This window comes from Petaurus breviceps, unplaced genomic scaffold (genome assembly GCF_028583685.1).
Source record: "Petaurus breviceps papuanus isolate PSGF00001 unplaced genomic scaffold, PetGlider_PUasm1.0 229, whole genome shotgun sequence".
Taxonomy (NCBI): domain Eukaryota; kingdom Metazoa; phylum Chordata; class Mammalia; order Diprotodontia; family Petauridae; genus Petaurus; species Petaurus breviceps.
In genome coordinates, this window is record NW_027185903.1 from 26,444,375 (window position 1) to 26,458,913 (window position 14,539).

General features: G+C 37.1%; 1 pseudogene; it reads left to right on the plus strand.

Annotated features, from left to right (window-relative positions):
* The first annotated feature begins 13,567 nt into the window (after positions 1–13,567).
* LOC138167577 (adenosine deaminase domain-containing protein 1 pseudogene) lies at positions 13,568–14,119 on the plus strand (annotated as a pseudogene).
* The last annotated feature ends 420 nt before the right edge of the window (positions 14,120–14,539 follow it).

A 14,539-nucleotide genomic window follows, 5' to 3' on the forward strand; every position in this document is an offset into this window, starting at 1 on the left:
CTTCATTGGGGGGAAAAGCAATATGTTCAAAATTAAAATAAAAAAGATTTGGTTTTAATTTCAAAACCCACAAGAATATAACATATCATTTGAAGGAGTGACATATTATTACTCACAGTGCATGTATTGGGACTGATAAACTTATTCTACTAAGTTGGTGTTCAAATTAGCATAAAAAGACCAATTCAGGTCATTTAAGAAAAATGACTTCTGTGCTCAAGGAACAGCCAGGGGTTCTTGTGTGTGTTTTAGAGTTCCATAAATAGTTTTCAAATAATGGTTTTATACTTCTCTAGCTTCCCTAAAAAACAGAGGATAGCACAGGCCACTAGTCACAGCCCTGTTTGCCCTCTGGTATAGTTCATCTCCTAAAGTAGGGATATGGGTAAACAAGTGGATTAAATCACACTCAGTAGAGGACTATCTGGGAAACAGGTCTTGAATCTTGTTGAATGATACAAAGTATAGATTAGGAAGTAGGAAAAAAAAAGGTTAAACAATACTCAAAGTATGTACTGTAACATTCTGCCTCAAATCAAATCACCATATGTCAAAACAGCTAACATAAGGAAATGGTCATTCACTTCAATTCAACAAACATTTAAGCTGCTACTTCAAATTGGATACTGTTAGATCTCTGACCTCAATAGCTAGCTTACAATTAGCTAATAATATTGTTGGTAACAAAACCAAAAAAATCCAGCAGCAAGAGATAGAAAGAGTAATTCCATTTAAAATTACTGTAGACAACATAAAATACTTGGGAGTCTACCTGCCAAGACAAACCCATGAACTATATAAACACAACCATAAAACACTTTTCACACAATTAAAGTCAGATCTAAACAATTAGAAAAATATTAATTACTTATTCAAAGAAAATGACAATTCTACCTAAATTAATCTATTTATTTGGTGCCATCCTAATCAAACTATCAAAAATTATTTTGTAGAGATAGAAAAAATAATAAAATTCATCTGGAAGAACACAAGCTCAAAGATATCAATGGAATAAATTTTAAAAATGTAAAAGAAAGTGGTCTAGTCCTACCAAATCTCGAACTGTATCACTTATCAAAACAGTCTGATGCTGGCTAATAGAATAGTGGATCAGTTGAATAGATTAGGCACAAATTACATCATAGTAAATGACTGTAGAAATCTAGTATATAAAAACACAAAGATCCAAACTTTTCTAATAAAAACTCATTATATGACAAAAACTGCTTGGAAAACTGGAACACAGTGTAGCAAAAACTAGGTATGAACCAAAATGTCATACCATATATGAAGGTAGGGTCAAAATGGGTTCATGACTTACACATAAAGGATGATACCATAACCAAATTTAGAGAGTATGGAATAGTTTCACAGATTTATGGATAAGGGAAAAATTCAGGACCAAAGGAAATACATAATATACATTACAAAATGTAGCAGATAATTTTGATGACATAAAATTAAAAAGGTTTTGCACAAAAAAACCCCAATGCAACCAAAGTTATAAGGAAAGCAAAAAACTGGGAGAATGGGGGAAATTTCTAATAAGTGTCTCTGATAAAGGCCTCATTTCTCTAACACAGAGAGAACTAAGTCAGATTTATAAAAAAAAAAAAAAGCAAATCATTCTCCAAATGATAAATGGTCAAAGGATATGAACAGTTTTTAGACAAAGGAATCAAAACTATCTATAGTCATATAAAAATGCTCTAAATCACTATTAATAAGAGAAATATAAATTGAAACAACTTGGAGGTGCCACCACACACCTATCAGACTAGCAAATATGACAAAAAAGAAAAAAAATGGATGTTGGAAGGGATGTGGGAAAATTGGGACACTAATGCACTGTTTGTGGAGTTGTGAAATGATACAACCCTTATGGAGAGCCATTTGGAACTATGCCCAAAGGGTTATAAAATTATGCATGCCCTTTGATCCAGCAACTTTTTTTTGTGGTGACTAAGAAATGGAAATCAAAGGGATGTCCATCAACTGGGGAATGGATAAGCAAGCTGTGGTATATGACTATAATGGAATACTATTGAGCTATAACAAATGTTAAGCAGGATGATCTTAGAAAAGCCTGGAAAAACTTACATGAACTGATACTTATTGAAGTGAACAGAACCAAGGGGATATTGTACACAGTAATAGTGTTTGATGAAGAACTAGGCAATACAAAGATCTAAAATAATCACAAAGGACTAATGATGAAGTATACTGTCTGCCTCCAGAGAAAGAACTGATATTGTTTGAATACAGACTGAAATACGCTATTTTTTACTCTTTCTTTCATGTTTTTCTTTTATTCAAATGTTCTGATACAAATTAACTAATATGGTAATGTTTTATATAATTACATATGTATAACTTATACCTGATTACTTACCATCTGTAGGGGGGAGTAGTTAAAGGGAGGAAGGGATAGAATTTGGAACTCAAAACATTAAATAAAAATGTTAACAAAAAAGATAAAAAATAAATCAGTTGAAGAGTGGAGCAAATATGGAGTAAATGCAGTGACTCATTTAAGTTCCCCCAAACTCCTCTACAAACAGCTTTTTAAATAACACTTCAAAATGAATTCTGGAGTGGTAGAACCAAAAAAAGAAAAAGACAGAGTAAAACAATTTTCCAGCTCAAGACAACTTATCAGCTTGGCAGGAAAGGATTGTATCATTGGGGTGAGAGTGGAGCACAATCTAGTGCACAGAGTGACTGAATTTGCATCAGCAGCTTCTAGAGTTCCCAGACTATAAGGGATTAAGAAAACTGATTAGAAGTGGATTGTAGGAAATCTTTTGTTGGTACTGGATGTAGAACTTTGTTGCATTGCTCAGAGGCAGCTTCTGGACACATTCCCAGGTCAAAGGAGAAGCACTAGCAAATTAGAGTGTGTTGCAGGTTGGTGGAAACTCTGGTAACAATTCTGGGGTGGTGAATAAAGTGCTTGTTTTCCCTCAGACCAGAGCACAGGCCAGGAGTGCAGTAAACAAGTGTCTCCTTAGATCATAGTTTCGAAGAACTAAAGACTTACAGAACCCCCATAATTAGCTTTGGAAATAGAAGCACAGGGGGCTCACTTTGAGAAGTGTTGTGTGATTTGACCAGATGAGACTCTGGGAAGACATTGAGAGCCCCCTGGCTTTGAAAAACCCAGATATTGATGCTTCCCTCAAGGGTAACTGATTAGGTATGGATGTAATGGTTGGACAGCAGGACAAGCCTGTCTGCTTGAAATGTTTCTCTGTCCTGTAACTTCTGCTTGTAACCTGTCTGTATACTCTTAAGTTTGGGGTGCTGACCTTTTCCCCTGAACTAGGCAAATGATGTTCAATTGATTAAAGCAAGATTGCTATCCCATTTTGAGTTGCTTTCCTTTAGAAAAGCAGATCTAATAACTTGTGTTGGCAGCCACCCTGGGTATGCTGGGGTGTTTGCTGCTACAAATGGCATCACAAACAGGATTGCAGACTAAAAGGAAAGAATAGGGGCTGGGATAATTGTTTGCTTCCCAGTTGTGATATCAGTGACTCTGTGGAGCCATGGAACAGGGGAAGAATGGCCTTCATGCTAACTTCAAGGAGCTGAGAGCAGGAATGGTGAACTGCCTGCATCTGGACTGGGGCAGAAGCCAGGAGCAGCTGCTTCCTGAGGGTGGAGAAGGAATCCAGGAGTTCAGAATTTAGCCACAGGACAAGATAAGGACTGTGAGGCAAAGCAGGGGCACTAAATGTGCTTTCTTGCTGCATCCCACAGTTTGGGACCCATGAGGAGGATGGACTTGTGTCTATGGTGGGTGGAGTGAAGTGCCCTGTAACCCCAAGGACCCCACCCTTTTGGTATTGTTGCCTAGCTGCTTCTCAGGACTTGGAAGCAGTGGCTGGAGCAGTGTGAGGGGAAGGACACCCCCCCACCCCCCACCCCACAAGATAACTTTATTTGGACATTTTTTGTTTTGCCTTGAAAAGATGCACCTGAATGTATTTTGTTTTTGTTTAAGGCCCTGTGGCCACTTTGGTAACAAAATGTGATGTCTATTTTGTGAGGATTATGTTGTACCTAAAGAGATGTTAATGCTAATTCAAATGTAAATTAACGGGCATGAAACTTCTTGGGGCTAAATGTCATAGGAATGGAATGGAAATTTAAGGGATGGAAATTTAAGATCTTCCCTGCCCCTAGGCCATTTGATAGGCTTAAGTGCACCTGGGGCCTGTGGCAGGAGGCTTGTTTTTCAGGAAATACTTTGTGATTGGGCAGTGGGTCAAGAGGGTTGTTACATTCTCTGAGCCAGGAGAAGGCTATATAAACCCTGATGTGAGACTTTGTTTTGGGGCTGACTTTGAGAATTGTTGTGTGATTTGACCAGACAAGACTCTGGGCAGCTGTTGAGAGTCCCCTGGCTTTGTAAAACCCAGATGTTGATGCTTCCCTCTCTGGTAACTGACTAGGTATGGATGTAATGGTTGGACAGTTGGAGGCCTGTCTGCTTGAAATGTTTCTCTGTCTTGTAACTTCTGCTTGTAACCTGTCTGTATACTTTGAAGTTTGGGGTCCTTTTCCCTGAACTAGGCAAATGATGTTTGATTGATTAAAGCAAGATTGTTAGCCGCCCACCCCACCCCCCAAAAAAAAGGAAATAGAAGCACAAAAAAACCTGAAACTTAGAACAATCACCCCTCAACCTGGGGAACAGAGCCCAAATTTAATATAAAGTTAAAAGTCAAGAAATATTCTGGAATGGGCAAACAGCCAAAAAAGAACCTGACCTAAGAAAATTATTAAAGTGATGGGGAAGGCCAAAATACAAAGTCAGAAGACAAAAAAAGTCAAAACAGTTATATTCAAAACCTGAAAGAAAAATGTGAGTTGGTTTTGGGTTCAAAAAGCATTGCTGAAAGAACTTAGAAAGGATTTTAAAAATCAAATAAGAGAGAGAGGATTCTCAGAAGATGGTGGAGTAGGTCAGAAAATTCCAAACTCTCAAGATCTTCCCCTAAAGAGTTAAAAAAGCACCTTATGGTGAACAAAGTGTGAGTGGAGATAAATAAGAACAGGACCATAACCCAGGGTCTCCTGGGACAATTTGAGAAGATCAGAAGAAAAATCTCAGGATGAGGTTTGGTGGAGTAGTCCACCTCCAGGCTAGGTTCCATTTTAACTGCAAGGAGGAAACCTCTTAAACAAAAGTGGTAAACCCTGGGGTTAGTTGGTTTGAGAGGCTACCTTGGTCCCAGACACTGGAACTTTTTCCCCATGGACAATGATGGGAATTGGGCATCTAAGCCCAGAAAGACCAGGAACGCCAGATCCAGCTGTGCTGTGGCAGGGCAAGAAGGAACCAGTACATGCCCAGTGAGTGCAGAAACAGTGGGACAGAAAGCCCCTGGCTGTGGGCACTTTCAGGAGACTGGAAGTTTGGCTTTGGTTTCAGGCTAGAGGGAAGAACAGAAGATCTGGGGCAAGAGGCACCATTTCCCATATCCCAGGGCTAGAGGTGACTACAAATGACTAAGCTATCACCACACAAAAAAAAAAAAAATTGCACAGCAAAGGAGAAGGAATCCAACTATAGAAACCTATTATGGGAATAGAGATGACTGAAGTTCATCTTCAGAGGAGGAAACTGAAGTGAAGAAACCCCCAAAGAATAACAGGAAATTGTCATCTGCCCAAAAAGAATTTATAGAAGACCTTAAAAAAACTTTAAAAATTAAATGACAGAGATGGAGGAAAAACTAAAAAAGAAAATAAGAGTAATTCAAGAAAAACAAGAAGGGTATGAAAGATAAGTCAACCAACTATAAAAGGAGATTCAGAATCTTAAGGAAGGTAATGACACCTTGAAAATTAGAATTGGTCAAAATGAAGCCAGTGAAATTATAAGAGATCAAGAAATGATTGAACAAAATATAAATAATGAAAAAATAAAAGAGAAAGTGAAACATTTTATAAGAAAAACAACAGATATGGAGAATAGATCAAGAAGAGAATATATAACAATAATTGAACTAACCTGAAAGTTATGATCCAAAAAAGAATCTTGATACAATTCTACAAGAAATAATTAAAGCAAAATTTCCTGAAGCATTAGAACAAGGGGTGGGGGGGGGGAGAAATAGAAAAAATTCATTGATCACTACTTGAAAGAGATCCTATGAAGAAAACTCATAGGAATATCATAGTCAAATTACAAAATCCCCAGCTCAAGGAAAAACCATTAAAACCATCAAGATTAAAATAATTTAAATATGATGGTGCCATAATTAGAATTACACAAGACCAAGCAGCAGAAATATTAAAGGACTGTGAGTCTTGGGACACCATATATCAAAGAGCAAGAGAACTGGGACTCCAGCCAAAAATATCATAACCTGCAAAGTTAACTATTATCTTGAATGAAAATAAATGGACATTTGATTAACTCTCAGATTTTTAAGATTTTATTTTTAAAACCCTGAACAATTCAACATACAAGAATCAATATAAATATAAGGCACATAACAAAGACTGATTTATAAGGGACCCATAAGGAAAGACTGTTTACTTTTTATATATGTAAAATGTAAAATTTATGTCTAAGATTCTTATTTTTTTTGTTTTGCTTTTTGGAGGGCCACTGGGGTTAAGTGACTTGCCCAAAGTCACATGGCTAGTAATTGTGTCAAGTATGTGAATCCGGATTTGAACTCAGGTCCTCCTGACTCCAGGGCCAGTGCTCTATTCACTATGCCATCTAGCCACCCTTAAGATTCTTATTAATAATTGGGTGTTTCATAAAAAAAAATATTGGGAAAAACCAGGCATGATACGAATTTAAAGTAAAACCATTGAGGAACAGCTAAAACGAGCAATTATTTTGTATGAATGATATGCAAGAGGAAAAATTGATAATAGGAATTAGAGGGGGAAGGAGGGCTGGTAGTTCTGGTAACCTACTTTTTTGGGGAATGGGTATAAGAGGAAGCAATACATATACATTTAAAAGATTATAGAAGTCTTCTAAATTCAGAAGAAATAAAATGATAGCGGCATACAAAGGGGGGAGAGGACAAGGGAGGGATCTTAAGAGAGGAGGGTGAAAGAATAGGTAAACAGCGGTGTAGACGGGTGTTTACATTTATGTGAATGGGAGTATAGGGGAAGAATCCTTGGAGGAGGATAGGCAAGTCATAGGAGAGCAAGTTAGTGCATGAAAGTTAAGTAGAGGAGGCAGGAGGGACAGGAAACAAGAGATATGCACAAACATAAAAACAAAGATCAGGAGTAGAATAGGTTTCAGAATGTATATGTATGCATATATATATATATACATATGTGTGTGTGTATTAACATGTGTATGTATATATCTATAGCTATGGACAAACATATCTAAACTTTATTATGGCCTTCTGGGTGGGTTATTGGGGGAGAGGAAAAAAAGAACAAAGTAAAAAAGTGCACAGCAGAGAACAAAAAACTCACAGGGAAACAAAAAAAATGGACAGTTCTCAACAAAATGATTGTTATTTATCATATAGGCTTTTTTTTTTTTTAAAGCAATAGGGGTTAAGTAACTTGCTCAAGGTTACACGGCCAGTTATTTCTGGGTGTGGTACTGAGTATCAGAGGCCGGATTTGATCCAGGTCATCCCAACACTGGAGCCAGTGCTCTTACTTGCTGAGCCACCTGGCCGCCCCTAAGAAATTGGGGTTAAGTAACTTGCTTAAGGTTACATGCCCAGGTGTTTCTGGGTGGGTGCTAAGTGTCTGAGCCCAGGATTCGATTTCCAGGTCATTCTGATACTGGAGCCAGTGCTCTTACTCGCTGTGCTACCTGGCCGCTCCAATATAGGCTTTTTTAAAATGAAAATTTATTGTTACTTATTTTGAATCCTATCATGTTCTACTATGCACATGACAAGTTTTTATTTCTTTCTAATTTAAGTTCCAATATTTAAGTTTAAGATATGTTTTTGTTTCTTTTCTCTCTTTTCTATTTGTGTTCTAGCATTTGAGTCTAAAATAAAAGTTTGGAAAAAAAATCAAATAAGAGAAATAGAAAAAATGGGGGGGAAATGTGGGTGATGCAAGAAAATAATTTTTAAAAAGAGTCAACGGCTTGGTAAAGGAGGCACAAAAAATACCAAACAAAATAACACCTGAAAAAAAAAAAGAGGCAAAATAATAAGAGAGGCACAAATATCTACTGAAGAGAAGAACTCTTAGGGATTTTTTTGGCCTTTTTTTTTTGTCTTTATCAATTTGTTTGTTTACTTTTAGTTTACAAGATTCAGTTCCACAATCCCTTGAGTTTCAAATTTTCTCCCCCTTCTTGTCTCCCCCCCCTCCCATGGCAGCATGCAATTAAATATAGGATCTGAAAATACTTTTACATTAGACATTAGTCAGGTTGTAAAGAAGGATTGTAACCAATGGAAACAGGAAACAAAGCCAAACAAGAAAAAGAAAAAGAGCAGGTAGTTTGCTTCAGTCCACATTCAAACTGTGTTCTTTCTAGTTCTTTCTCTGAATGTAGATGTCTCTTTCCAATTTGAGTCTTTTGGTGTTGTCTTATAACCTTGCATTGCTGAGAAGAGTCCTGTCTATCAAAGTTGGTCATCACACATATATTGTGGGTGTAATTGTGTACAAATTTCTCTTGGTTCTTCTGAGAAGAAGTCTTTAAAATGCAAAATTAGACATATGGAAAAAGATGTACAAATTTCACTGAAGAAAATAACTCCTTATAAGTAGAGTTGTAGAAAAAGATAATAAATTTTTCAAATAATTCCTTAAAAATTAGAATTGGGCAAGTGGAACCTAATAACTGCATAAGACATCAAGAAATATTCAAAATCAAAAGAATGAAAAAAATAGAAGAAAATGCAAAATATCTCACTGGAAAAACAATTGGTTTAGAAAATTGATTGAGGATTGATAATTTAAGAAAGAAATTTGAAATGACTTGAAAACCATGATAAAAAAAGGAGCCTAGACATTAGAGTTCAAGAAATTATCAAGGAAAACTTCCCTGGCATCCTAGAACCATAGGATAAATTAGAAATTGAAAGAATCTACTGATCACCTACTGAAAGAGAGCCCAAAATCAAAACTACTAGGAATATTAAAGCCAAATTAGAGAGCTTCCAAGTCAAGGAGGAAATACTGCAAGCAGTCAGAAAGAAATAATTCAAATATTGTGGGGGCACAGTCAGGATCACGCAAGATTTAGTATCTTCTACATTAAGGTATCAGAGGGAATGGAATGTGTTATTTTAGAGGGCAAAGGAGCAAGGATTACAACCAAAGATCACCTACCAAATAGAGGAATGTATAATGCTTCAGAGAGAGAAATGGATAGGTAATGAAATGGAGGACTTTGAAGCAAGCATGCCTGATGAAAAGACCAGAGATGAATAGAAAATTTGACTTTTAAGTATGAGACTCAAGAGAAACATTAAAAGTTAAATAGGAAAGCAAAACCATAAGGGATTCAGTAAGATTAAATTGTTTATGTCCCTACATGGGAAGATGATACTTACAACGCTAAAGAAATTTGTCAATATTAGTGTAGTTAGAGGAGTATGTATAGACAGAGCGTGAGTTGACAATGATAAGAAGATATCTAAAAAATAAAATTAAGGAGGAAAAGGGATGCCAATGATGTAAGGATAATAACAAAAATAAAATTTAGGGTGAGAAAAAGGGAAGCACTGTGAGAGGGGAAGGGAAAAGAAGAATGGGGCAAATTATCTCACACAAAAGAGGTGCTTAAAAGGGAAAGATGTGGGTAAGGTCACAGAGAACATTTTAAATTTACCCTCATCAGAATTGGCTCAAAGAGGGAATAACATACACATTCAGTTAGGTGTAAAAATCTATCTTTCCCCACAGGGAATTAGGAGGCAAAGAATATAAGAGTAGGTGAAGGGGTTGATAGAAAACACTTTAGAGAGAGATGGGGCGAAAGGAGAGAGAAAGAGAGATATGGTCAGCAATCATAATTAAAAAAAATTTACATCAAGTTTCTCTAATAAAGGTCTCATTTCCCCAATAGAGAACTGAGTCAAATTTATAATAATACAAGTTACTTCCCAATTGATAAATGGTCAAAGGATATGAACAAGTAGTTTTCAGATGAGGAAATCAGTTATCTATAGTCATATGAAAAAATGCTCTGAATTACTATTGATTAGATAAATACAAATTAAAACAACTCTGAGGTACCACCTCATACCTATCAAATTGGCTAATATGACAGAAAAGGAAAATGACAAGTGTTGGATGGGGGTGTGGGAAAATTAGGACACTCAAGCATTGTTGGTGGAGTTGTGAACTAATCCAATCATTCTGTAGAGCAATCTGGAATTATATTCAAAGAGCTATAAAACCATGCATACCCTTTCACTTATAACACCACTAGGTTTTAATCCGAAAGAGATTTTTTTTAAAGGAAAAGGACCTATATGTACAACAAATATGTATAGCAGCTCTTTTTGTGGTGGAAAAGAATTAGTAATTGAAGGGATGCCCATCAGTTGGGAAATGCTGAACAAATCTTGGTATATAATTGTAATGGAATACTATTGTGCTATAAGAAATGATGAGCAGGTGGTTTCAGAAAAACCTGGGCAACTTTACATAAACTGCTGCAAAATGAAATGAGAAGAAACAGAACAGTGTCCACAGTAACAGTAATATTGTATAATGATAAACTGAACTACTTAGCTTTTCTCAACAATACAATGATCCAAGGTAATTCCAGACTTAGGGTGAAAAAAATACTATCTACCTTCAGAGGAAGAACTGATGGAATCTGAATGCAGATAAAGCATTTTTTTTACTTTCTTTTTACTGTTCTTTTTTGTTTATTTTCTTTCACAATATGACTGATTTGGAGATATGTATTGCATGACTGCACATGTGTAGCCTATATCAAGTTGCTTAAGTTCTCAATGGGAAGGGAGCTAAAGAGGGAATTTGGAGTTCAAAGTTTTAAAGAATAAATGTTGAGAGTTGTTTTTATATGTAATTAAAGAAAAATAAAACATTAAAAAAATTAGTCTGCCTCCAATCTTTCTTCATTTCAATCTATTCTGAATTTTGCTGTTATCCTAATTTTCCCAATGCATCATTTGTTTGGTGTCACTCCATTATCTCTCTTGGTGGAGTGCCAAGAGATAGACCACAGTTGCACTGAGTCCATGCATCCATGACCTGGAATGTTCTATTTATCTGCCATTATCAGTGAAAGTGGTTCCATCTCTGGATACATTTTTCAGACTCATAAGAGGCTCCTGCCTCTCTGTAGCAGCAAGCACCCCAAGTGTCCCCAGGGTGGCTGCTCACACAAGTTCTTAGATCTGCTTTGCTAAAGGAAAGGAGCTCAAAATGGGTTAACAAGCTTACTTTAATCAGTCAAATATATATCGTTTACCTAGTTCAGGGGAAAGAGGTCAGCACCCCAAACTTCCGAATATACAGACAGAATTATCAAGACAGAAACAGATCAAGTAGACAGATTTCAAACTGTCCAACCATTACATCCATACCCAATCAACATCTGGGTTTCAACATCTGGGTTTCAAAGCCGGGGGGGCTCTGGAAAATGGCTTTCCAGAGTTTCATCTGATCAAATCACAGAACACTTCTCAAAGTGAGCCCCAAAACAAAGCTACACATCAGGGCTTATATAGCCTTCTCCTGGCTCAGAGAATGTAACAATCTTATTGACTCACTGGCCAATCAAGAAGTATCTATTGAAAAACAAGCCTCCTACCCCAGGCTCCAGGTGCACTTTAGCCTAGGGGCAGGGAAGATCTTTAAAATTTACTTTCCCATTACACTCTCCTACTTTTCTAATCTCCTAAGCCCAATTTTACAAGAAAATCTGGTGACTGAAGAAAAAACCTACCAACCTTCCTAATGCCCCTTTCTTATTCTTTCCCTCCTGTCTAGATCAATCACTAATCACCTGGATCATTTCAATGACCTTCCCTGACTTGTTTCTGTCCACTCTAATCCTCCCACCACAGAACTGCCAATGTGATTCTCCTAAAGTTGTACTGTGACTATGCCACCCCCTGAAGATCCTCAATACATGCAAGTGGTTACCTATTTATTGTTTCTAAAATCAAATATAAACTCCTATGTTTGGCATTTAAAACTCTTTGTAATCTCGGTTCATCCTATTTTTACAGGCTTATTATTTATAATTTCTCTTCATTAACTCTATGATCCATCCAAATGAGACTCTTGTTGTTCCTTATATATGGCAATCCTTAACCTACCTCTGAGTTTCTGTGTAGGCCATCCCTTATACCTACAATTCAAACTTTCAGCATCTCTGTTTCTTGGATCCCTGATTTCCTTCAAGTATCAACTCACTTTCTACATGAGCCTTTCCTGGTTGATTTCACTTTTACTGTCTTTGTCTCAAAAAGTCACCTTGTGGGCCAGCTAGGTTGTGCAATGGATAGTTCACCAGCTCTGGAGTCAGAAGAATCTGAGTTCAAATCCAGTCATGGACACATGCTAACTATGTGACCCTGGGCAAGTCAATGAACCCCAATTGCCTCCAAAAAAAAGTTGCCTTGTATCTTTTTCTAGTTTTAGAATGTAAGCTCCATGAATGGAGAGACTTATTTGCTTTTGACTTGGTATTGTCCTCATCTGGTACATTGTATGTGTTTAATTAATGCTTGTTGACTGATTGTGAGACATTTTCCCTTTCTTTGTATCTAACACAGTGCTTTGCACATAATAGAAGTTTATGAAATATTTATTCTTTATTTAATGTAGTCACTATAGACAGAGGCAGAAGAAAAACAAATCAAAATTACAGGGAAAAGAAAAGAAGTCACTAATAACTAATTGGATGTAGGTGTCATGAAAGAGGAGGTAAATCAAAGATGTTTCATGTGTGGGAGACGATTTGATTAAAAGAAATTAGTAGAATATTAATTTAGCATTTGTCTAGTAGAATACACATAGCAGATGCTCAATTCACATTTTTGGTTGGGAAGAGGAAAATTTTCATTTTAGTTTGTGGGGTTGATCTTGTAGGATCACAGACACAACATGGTGAAGGGTTTACAGAAACAGACATAGAGACTGGAAGGCTTGGGTCCGGCTTTTGCTCTGACCCATATTGGTTACATGACTCTGGGCAAACCATTTAATCCATCAGTTGTCTAGCGCCTCATGACAAGTTTAAGCTGCAAAGGTTTGGAGCTGAGTTGGTGGAGGGTGATCCCTGTACTAACGGAAACAGGCCTAGTTCTGAAATAGGATCATCACATTTTACATATGGAAGAGATTCTAGAAATTACATTCTACTATCATATAACTTGCTTTCTCAGTGGGTGGGGAGGGAGAGAAGCTGGAGGGAGGGAGAGAATCTGGAACTCAAATTTGAAAAAATAAATGTCAAAAATAACTTAATAGAAAGATGTGGCCTCACACCCTGAGCCTTCATTTGACCCACCTTCCAGCCTGGTCCTAGGTGGTGGTGGCAACAGAGGCGGCCACGGAAGCGGCCATGGAGGCAGAGGAGGTGGTCGTTCAGAGGCCCAAGAAAATGTCTGGTAACAATGAATGGTTTCAGAGTTCTTGGGTTCCTAGCTTTGCTCAGATGTTGAAAAAGAACTTACCATTTCAGCCTTCTTCAACAACAGTGAATCTTCCTCCAGTATATTCATCATCAGAGAATTACAGTGTGTCAAATTCAGCTTCTAAGGTTACCCGAATCACAGGTAACTTTCCAGAGCCAATGCTTTCCAAAGTAGTCCTACCTAATCCAAATGCTGTCCTTCCTCCAAAGAAGATTCCCAAGGAATTCATTATGAAGTACAAACGTGGAGAGATAAATCCAGTGTCAGCCTTGCATCAGTTTACACAAATGCAGTGTGTTCAACTTGACCTTAAGGAAACTGTAACAACAGGTAATGTTATGGCTCCTTATTTTGCCTTCTGTGCTGTGGTGGATGGTATTCAGTATAAAACTGGACTGGGACAAAATGAAAAGGAGTCTAGATCCAGTACAGCCAAGCTAGCCCTTGATGAGCTTTTGCAGTTGGATGATCCTGAATCAAGAAATGTAGAAACCTCAGGTGAATGTTCTGGTCATTGAATAGTATTTCTTTCCCCTCCTCTCTCCTCCATATATCCCCCCACCCCCATCTTGGTTGATAGATATATAAATAGGGACTGGGCCTTTTCATTGGTTTAGGGAACCTGTACTGAGAAACTTCTTGACCAAGCTTATGCTTATTCTGTCATTATTATTGGTTAATGCTACTTCCTTTCTTTTTTGCATTACAATTTTTTTGAGCTCATTATATTGCTTCCTATGTAGCTATGTTGGTTTCTTCAGAAGACTCTTTGGGATTATGTAGTCTGGCTATGTTCCTTCCCTCTTTTCCCCCCTTTAAGAACTTATTTTTCTATCCAGGTATCCCTTGAGTGATATTACATGACATTATATTGCTGGTCAGAATGAAGATCAGAGTAGCAGGTACTGTATTACCGTGGTTACTTCCTCTCTTTTTTA